This window comes from Xiphophorus couchianus, chromosome 2, assembly GCF_001444195.1.
Source record: "Xiphophorus couchianus chromosome 2, X_couchianus-1.0, whole genome shotgun sequence".
Taxonomy (NCBI): domain Eukaryota; kingdom Metazoa; phylum Chordata; class Actinopteri; order Cyprinodontiformes; family Poeciliidae; genus Xiphophorus; species Xiphophorus couchianus.
Genome location: NC_040229.1, coordinates 30,893,136 through 30,902,140, shown reverse-complemented (window position 1 = coordinate 30,902,140; position 9,005 = coordinate 30,893,136).

The following is a 9,005-nucleotide window of genomic DNA, read 5'->3' as shown; positions in this document are numbered from 1 at the left end:
ATGACATGATGTCGCACCAGCACCGAAAGATAAAAGTCTGCGTGTTTCCTTCAGGAACATCACAGTGAAGCCCTTTTTCGCTCCATCAGCTCCAACTCCGCCAGAACTGAACGGAGAGCATCCGCTGCGCCTCAGGCTGAGGCAATAGCGTGCAAGACGCGATCAGACCATCAAAACCAGTCAGCCCAGCCCAGCTGCGTCCTATTCACTCACATTGGACTTATACGTAAGATTAGACATTAACGCAATCAGTAAAGTTTTTTTTTCTTATACAGCAGATTTGAGCTATGTTTTGAAAATGCGTTTTGGGACATGGAGAGGGGCAGAAAAGTGACTCGCCCTCTGGCCTTATCATGTGAGCGCGGAGATATTAGGAATAACAGACGCGGCTTCTTGATCTGTCTGACCTCTTTTGCTTCACCAGGCTTTCTCTATCTGTGCCGCTTTTTGTTTCAACAACAAGGCGACCGGATGAAGTCAGAGAGGAGCATCTTTTATCTGAATGCCAAAAAAATGAGACAAGGAAATATAATTTGAAAATAACGAGTCTCACGGCTTATTCCAAATGTTAGCTTATGCAGCTAACGTTTAAAAGTGAATGTAAAGCAACTTGTTTTCCGAGTGTTATGTTACACTTGCCATTGAACTTTCTTTAAGCCAATTTATGTATTAAAAACAACAGATACAAAAATGAGGTCACCTGATCGAGGTCACAAGGTTTGTAGACGGAGACAACAAATACAGCCATGTAAAAAAATTAGGACATTCCATTTGATATTTACCGTAGTTCTTTGTTGAGGAATGTTCACAAATTGATGTCTAATTTATTTTCTTATTATTATTTATATGCGGAAAAAAGTGATTAAGTTACACCTAAGACCAAAATAATTGACCTAGTTTTACATGTTTAGTCAAAGACCTGATCTGAAGATGTGAACCTTGACCTGATCTAGGACAGCGGTCTCCAAAGTGCAGGCCGAGGGCCATTCAGATTATTTTGTTCGGCCTCTGACCACAAGTCAAGAATCCTAAAAACTCGGCTAACTAAATAGAAAACAACTGATGACTCGAAAAATGTGGAAAGTGTCAGTTTTTCTTTTAATACACAGCAACAGTCTGAAGCTCTTTTTTATGTTTTAGGTCTTTAGTAACATACAAGTTTTATTTTAAAAAAAACAACAAATTTTTGCATTTTTGTAGCTTGAGGCAAAGAGAATCGTCTCTGGTGAAACTGAAGCAATTCAACACTGGAAATAATTTGACTTGATTGATTTATAATCTCCAAGTTGAGCCCCAGGCAAGGCAATCCAAATTGATCTATATAGCTACATTCACACACAAGACCAAGTAATTCAGAGGACATTAAAGGAAAGATGTCAATCAAATAACACAGCATAAGCATAAAAACATCACATAAAAGAAAAAGATGGTATAATACAAATACTAAGTACCTAAAGGAAACAAATGTTTCAAACGGTTCATAAGTCTGATTGTTTGATCAAAAGCTGCAATAAAGCAAAAAATGTCATCAGAGCTGATTTAAAGAAACCAAACATTTTGCTGGTAACTACTTGATTGAAACTTTGTACAGAAACTTGTAAAGACTGTTGCAGTTGCACCTACTGAAGGCAAAAGCATGCAACAGTTTTTCTATGTTCTGTCTTGACATGGAAATACTTTAGTCTGGCCATGTTTTTAGGATGAAGTAAGCTGATTTGCGGATGTCAAAATTTAGAGCAGAGTCCAAAACCAAACAGAGCTTCCTCGCATGCTTTGTGGTTCTTAAACCTCATAGAGTCCAGTTGAGTGCTGAGAGCAATCTTCACATTTTTGTGGGATTGAAAATCCTTGTTTTGGTCTTATCTGCAATAAGTTGGAGGAAAATCTGACCCATCTGGTCATTGATATTATGGAAACACTGACTAAGAGGGTCTAGGGTCCCCTTTTGACATGGAGAATTAAAGCTATGTTGTAGGTTATAGAACTATAGTGCTCTATAATCTGAGTCAGTGGAGTAAAATAGACGTTAGATAAAAGTAGCCGAGAATGGAAGCTTGAGGTACTGCACAACTCGTTTTGGTCCACCTGGATTTATAACGGCCAAATGACACAAAGTCTCAGTCTGCCAAAAAAGATCTAGACCAGTTTACCAGAAAACCCTGCCCATTTCTCAACAGCGTCAAACGCAGCACTAAAATTACTGAAAAGGGTTTAGGACCCTTTGTTGTTAAGATGTATATAATTCAGAACCTTTACCTGTGCAGACTCAGTGTTGTGGTGAGCTCCACAAATGTATTGAAAAGCACAAAAAAGACACATTTTCATCTTACGTAACATACACTTTGGGTGCATTCACATGAGTCCGGCTTAGCTCGCTTTAACCAAACTCTAGTTCATTAATCTAGAAAGTCCGGTTTGTTTGCAGAGGTGTGAACGCGAACTCTGGTCCACCTATTAACCTCCTTCTCTGTTTGGTTGAAGTGAACTCTGGCACAGTTTGAATGTATATGTGGACATCAAGCGGACTGTAGTGCAGGGCTTTCTGGGTAAATCCAACCCAAACAAACATGTGTCTATTGCTGGTGGGAGACAATGGTTTGTGGTCTCTTACCGAAGACAAAAGAGAAATCCTATAACTGATAAAATCTGACAAAACTCCATTTTTGTTAACATTTTGTGAAGAAGGAAGTTGCGCTCAGCATCTTCTTCAGTGGTTTTGTGTTTTCTCTAGTGGTTCTTGGTGCAGCTCCACCACAGTAAAGGCGAGGGTGTGAACAGGTTCTCAAAGGGTTTGGTTTGTTTGCAGAGTGAAAGTGAAACGCAGCAGCTGAAAACGAAATCAATGTTGCAACTTTGGTCCCCGACTGAACCGAGTCTCCTGGACTATCCGGTGTTGAAATGCCCGTAAATATCTTTGGAGCTATTGCGACCTCACACCCATTTGCTACAGCCTTTCTCCGAGCCTCGCCTACGCAGGGAGGCATTGGCACGGTCTACGGTTCTGCCGTTGGGATGAAAATGGCGAGAAAGTGGCACGACATCAGAAAACAAAAAGCAAATCTGTCTCTGTCCACCATGGCTGCCAGGGATTAAAAGGTTTTCCTTTCAACACCCGGCTTCACGAGGACTACCGCAGCAGCATGGTGAGCGTTTCCATTCCTCAACGCCAAGACCTCGGAACGAGGCCGTGCCAGCTCTGCTTTTTGACCTGGTATCCCATGAAAGAATGAGTTTCCTCCTGAGTGCACTACAATGCTCAGAGAAGCAATGGCCAGGGCGCGCGCCTGCTGTGATGTTAATTTAATGACGAGCTGCTGTTCAGATGGCAGATCCGAACGGCTGAATAAAGGGGTTGTTGTCTTTTTGTTTTGCTGCGTCTAAGCAGAGAAGAGGGCCCCATTACCCACCCTGGTGCTCCACTCTGGGTCGCCAAACAGTAAAGCCTCTGTGAGTACAGTGGAGTACGGCTTAGATTTCTAATTAAATAAACAATAATTTAGCTCCTCTCAGGACTCGAGTAGCTCCAAGCTGGGTGAAAATGATTTGTCAAACGTTCTAAACAAAAAGACATCAGACTAATTAGTGCACACTTGAAGGCAGGTCCCATTTTCCAGCAACCAATGGCCGACTGGCACAGTTCCGGTCAATAACACAAGACCACAGTGAAACTGGTAAACAGCAACGATTACAGTAAGTCTTATGAGGCAACAAAACTCTTCTATGAGCAAATACTCTAGTTTTCCACCACATACTCTCCACCACATAGTGGACAGACAGCGGAGCACCTTCTCACATAGGCTGCTCCAGCTCCGCTGTCGTAGGGACAGATACAGGAAATCCTTCCTGCCACATGCCATCTCACTGTACAATAAAAGCTAAATCATTGTTCTGCACTAATCAGTCCAATTTTGCACAACTGCACTGTGGCACACTTGCTGTACATATATTTACATATACATACTGTTTCTACATTTTTTTGAATCTTTGCAAGGACTGCTCTGCTCTAAGCTGCTTTTTATATTGACAGCATGTTATATTTTATTTTTATCTTGTCTACAATTGCTACTCAGTGGTGGTTGTTGTGTGTCTTGTCTCTATGCTGTAACTGCGAAGTAATTTCCCTGCTGGGATGAATAAAGTAATTCTATTCTATTCTATTCTATAAATATCCAGTTACATTTGCTGCAGATCGGGTTCCTGGTGCGATGGTTATATGAGCCATGAACTTGTCAAAGTTACGTAACACTGTAGATCATTAGTTCTTATGACACTGACTTAGAGATGTAGGCTGAGCTGATCTTCATATTATGGTCTTCCATGCTTCTGGTCATTAGCATTATCCCAGCATCAAAAAAGGTGTGCCACAAGGGTTTGTACTAGAGCCCAAGATTTTTTACCATCATTGGTACTTTGATATGCAGATAGTAGAATCTACTTATAAGCCCGAAATCTGGTAAAGTGATGGACTCTGACCTGGACCTTCAGAGCCACATAAAATCAGTTGCAAAGTCGGCCTTCAATCACCTGAAGAACATCTCCAGGATTAGAGGACTGATGTCTCAGCGAGATCTAGAGGAACTCATACATGCCTTTATCTTTAGTCTCATCAATAAATACAATTGTGTCTTCGCGGGTCGGTATTAAAAAAAATCAACTCTCCAGCTGCAGCTGATCTAAAATGCTGCTGCTGGTGTTCTGACTAAAACCAGTAAGACAGAGCACATCATCTCAGTTCTAAAGTCCCTACACCGGCTCTCTGTAGCTCAGAGAACAGACTTTAAAATACTGTCATCAGATTGAAAAATCACTGAATGTCTTAGCAACACAACACATTAAAAATCTACTGCTTTTGCAACAACCTTCCAGATCTCTCAGGTCTTTTGGTTCTGCTATGCTCTGCATCCCCAGAACCAGAACCAAACAGGGAAAAGCAGCAATCAGATGGTATGGTCTATTGGAACAAACTTCCAGAAAACTGCATAAATGCTGAAACACTGAGTTCCTTTAAATCAAGCCTAAAAACCCATTTGTTTAGAGTGGTCTTTGATTCAGAATAACTGAAAAATAGATCAATTCATTATTTCCCTTCATTACTTCATTACTACTCTTTTGTTTAACTTCAGCATGCTTTTATCATGTGAAGCACTTTGAACTGCCATGTTGCTGAAAAATGCGACACAATGACTTGACTTACCAAGGTTGAAATAAGCAGCTGACTTGACCATCAAACACTGCAACTTCAGATATGATGTCTGAGACTATGAAAGTGTGACAGTGGTCTGGTCATGAGTTTATTAGTTGTATTTCAATTTCAAGATGACAAGAACCTGCCGATCAGAGCTCCTGTATTTAACCCAGGCAGCTGACACCGGCTGACCTTCCGCTCAGATGTTGACCCTGCTCCATGTTAACCTTCATGTTTTGCACTGGAGCACCATGGGAGATTGGAAAAGGTCAAGTTCTGCCAAGCATGTATGTGTGTGTGTGTGTGTGGTTGGTTGGGTGAGTGTTGTCACATTAAATTACCAAGAGTGCTTTGTGCCTGTGACATCTCCCGAGAGTTTCATCCTGTGATATATTTAGTCACGCTTAAGTCTCAATAAATGGCCTCCTCAGCAGGAGAGACACATTTTTCAGACTGCTCTGTCGGGTTACAAACTGAGTAAATATTTGCTCAGAGCAAGGAAGAAATTTAACTGGATGTCGAAAGAGATTGCGAATAAACCGTGACGTTTCTGGCAACTAAAAAGACACATTCATCCAAAGAACAGTATGTCCCCACGGGGGATGGTATGTTTTTAATGACCAAGAAACATTCATAAAACTTTTTACCTGAACTTTTAAATTTCCCTCCTGGATGGATGATGAGAAGATGGGCAGATGGATGAGTAACACTGAAGGATGGATGGATGACCATTTAACAGATAAAATGGATGGATGATCGATGCATGATGAATTAGGTTGAAGGATGGATGATCGATTGATTGGTGGATGGAAGTATTGATGAGCAGATGGATGAATTAAATCGAAGGATGGATGAACAAACGGATGGATGGAAGGATGATCAGACCGATGGATGGACAGATGGATCAAATGCTCAATAGATGAACACTTGGATGATGATTGATTGACAGACAGATGGGTGGATGGGTAGATGAACAGATAGATGATCTAGTTTGAAGGATGGATGAACAAAAGAATGGATGGATGGATGTATTACATTTTTTTCAGGGTTCCTCGTGTGAAATTGTCAACCCAACCCACAAGCTGCTGAGCTCACCAGCTTGCAGAGGTTATGTAAGAGTGCCAGACTTTGCTAATCGTGTTATGGGGGGGGTATCCAGCAGCGCATTCTCATCATGAAGACAGATCACCTTATAAAGCAGCATGGAGCAGTGCTGCTACCTCTGTCTCAGAAACATGTTAATAAAAATCCTCCAGGAAATAGGAAAAGATGTGGCAGGTAGAAAACGCTTCGACGATTTAAGAGACACTGGGAAACATTGAGTCTCTGTGTTATTAAAAGCAACTTTCAATATGTCCTGGTTTAAACCCAAAATCCTTTACCAAAAAATTATTTGCTGCACACACACACACACACACACTGAAAATCCCACACCATGACAAACATGTTACCTCTGATTGCTCTGGTAAAGCACGAGGATGCGCCACCTTTTGTCTTTTAAATGCTCCGTGGCTCTCTTCAGTCACCGAGTTCTGAAAAACGCAGCAAACAAGATTAACGGAAAATCTGCAGGGTCACTCTTTGGGTTAATAGCCTGGCATTGCGAGTGCCAAAACCTTTGAGCCGGACGGACAAAAAGCAAGCTGTGTAGTTTTGACAATAGATTCGCTCTCTGACTCAGAAGCTGCGGAAGTCCCGATGTTGGGCAGCTGAAAGTTGTTAAAAGTCCAGAAGTGCGCACTCCAAGTAATCACGCGGAAGAGCTTTTTTGAGGGGGAGGGAAGGGTCAAACCTCGGCCCCTGCTTGCTGCCTTTGAGGAAGTCACGGTTAGAGTTGCCAGTGGGAGGCCTGGGAGGCTCTGCGGTCAAGTGTCTGCCTCGCTCCTCATTAGGGTTCAGGCACCACACTGGGTCAACACGGCATGTTTGTGTGAATTTATTCAAACAAGCTTTTTGTCATCAGCGTTAGATAGTAAATGGTCAATAAGCAATCTCTTCAAACCGCAGTGTAGTTTAACTCCTGTAAGGTTTAGAGTGCATGGTCTGGCAAAGGTTCTTTTTGTTGTTGCTGGGGTTTCTGTTCCTGGGACAATCGCAATTGTCCTCAGTGTTGACAACAATCTTTCTCATTGGTGACTAAAAGGAAACAGTTTGGGAACGCCAACATGTTGTCCAAGATCGACTGGCAGAAACAGTTCCAGAAATAAGGCGAGCAAGTCCAAGAAATAATGAGCCTGGGGTCTGCGTGTAGTGTTAGAGCGCCCCCTGCAGGATTTAAATAGAATGACAGTCTTGGTAAAGGTGAAAGACGGCTCGTCTTTTCGTGCTGCACTCACCAGTGGAAACCACTGAATTTTAGCACCTTGTCTAAAATGATTTTTAAGACATCTCACCTGTATCGCTTCATTAGACTATAAAGGCACTTACTAAAAAAGCAGCAATTGCAGCTTGGACAATCACTTTAGAAGTGATCTGTTTTTTTATCTTAGGCTTTGCAGACGTTTATCAAACTTTTTACAGTAATATTTCCCGCCTTAGTCAAAAAGAAAGTCAGTGAGAAACTTCAGTTTAAATTGCTGCCCATCCATCCATCCATCCATCCATCCATCCATCCATCCATTTTCTTTATACCCTTGTCCCTAATGAGGTCGGGAGGTGCTGGTGTCTATCTCCAGCGAATGTTTCGGGCGAGAGGGGTTCACCCTGGACAGGTCGCCAGTCTGTCGCAGGGCATTTGGAAGACCACCCAACTTTATGATCCGAAATCTAAAGGTAGGGATTGATGAATTTGGGGGCATCTCAGCTTAAATTCAAGTAAAAATTGATTGATTAGTTGATTAGTTACAATTTCAGGTTTTCCTGTATGCCTCGGTGTGTTGAATATATTGAGGTTGACCCAAGACTCGTCGAGTCTGCATTGTGTATCCGGTCAACATCCGAATAACTTTGAATCCTTAAGCATAGATTCCACTTTTTATGCTGTTGACGGGTCGACCTATTGTCTATCTGCGGAGCCAAGGCCATGTTCCACTCTTCTTGAAGGGTTGCTCTTCGGTTATTGAGGTTCGACTACAGCAGTTAACCGGGGTTATATGCACAGACATTTCTGTTTTAGTAATAACAGCCAGACTGTAGATTCTTACCTTAATTGGGAGACATCCACAATCCTGTCACAATCAGATCTAGTAGATTCCATAAAGGAAATAAACACAACTGCATTGGGGTACTATGTTCAACCTTCCTGTTATCCGCTGAAAATCTCCCTCTCTCATAGTCTTAAAGAGCCGGGCGTGTTTCAACATATCATAGAAAGTTTTTTCTTCATCTTTTACTTCACATATTCAAAATTTTACCATGAGCTTTTGGTCTAGTGAAAATATTTTAGTACACTTGAAATAAAACTAAACTAAACTAAACTAATTCTCAAGTAACTTTTCAGCAAGAAGTAGGAGCTTCTTTTAAAAAAATTAAAACAAGCTCCTATATTTTACTAAAAAGCTATCTGTTAGTTTTGTATTTTTTTCCCCAAGCGTACCAAAACATTTGCACTAGAAAGTGGACCAAAACTCCTGGGTAAAATTGTGTGTTCTTACAGTGTTTGCCTTAAGAAACATCTCGTTATATTTTATTTGGATTCAACCCGATAACACAAAAAATGTGCGTTAATTTCCAATTGTGAATCACCAACAACAAGAATTGCAAGATAGATATTTAAAAATATCAGTAACTCAAATTTGGCCAAGAAAACAAAAACCATTGATTGTAATGAAGTAGGGATTGACACAAGAACAATAAAAAAAATATCCACAAGGGTTTTTTA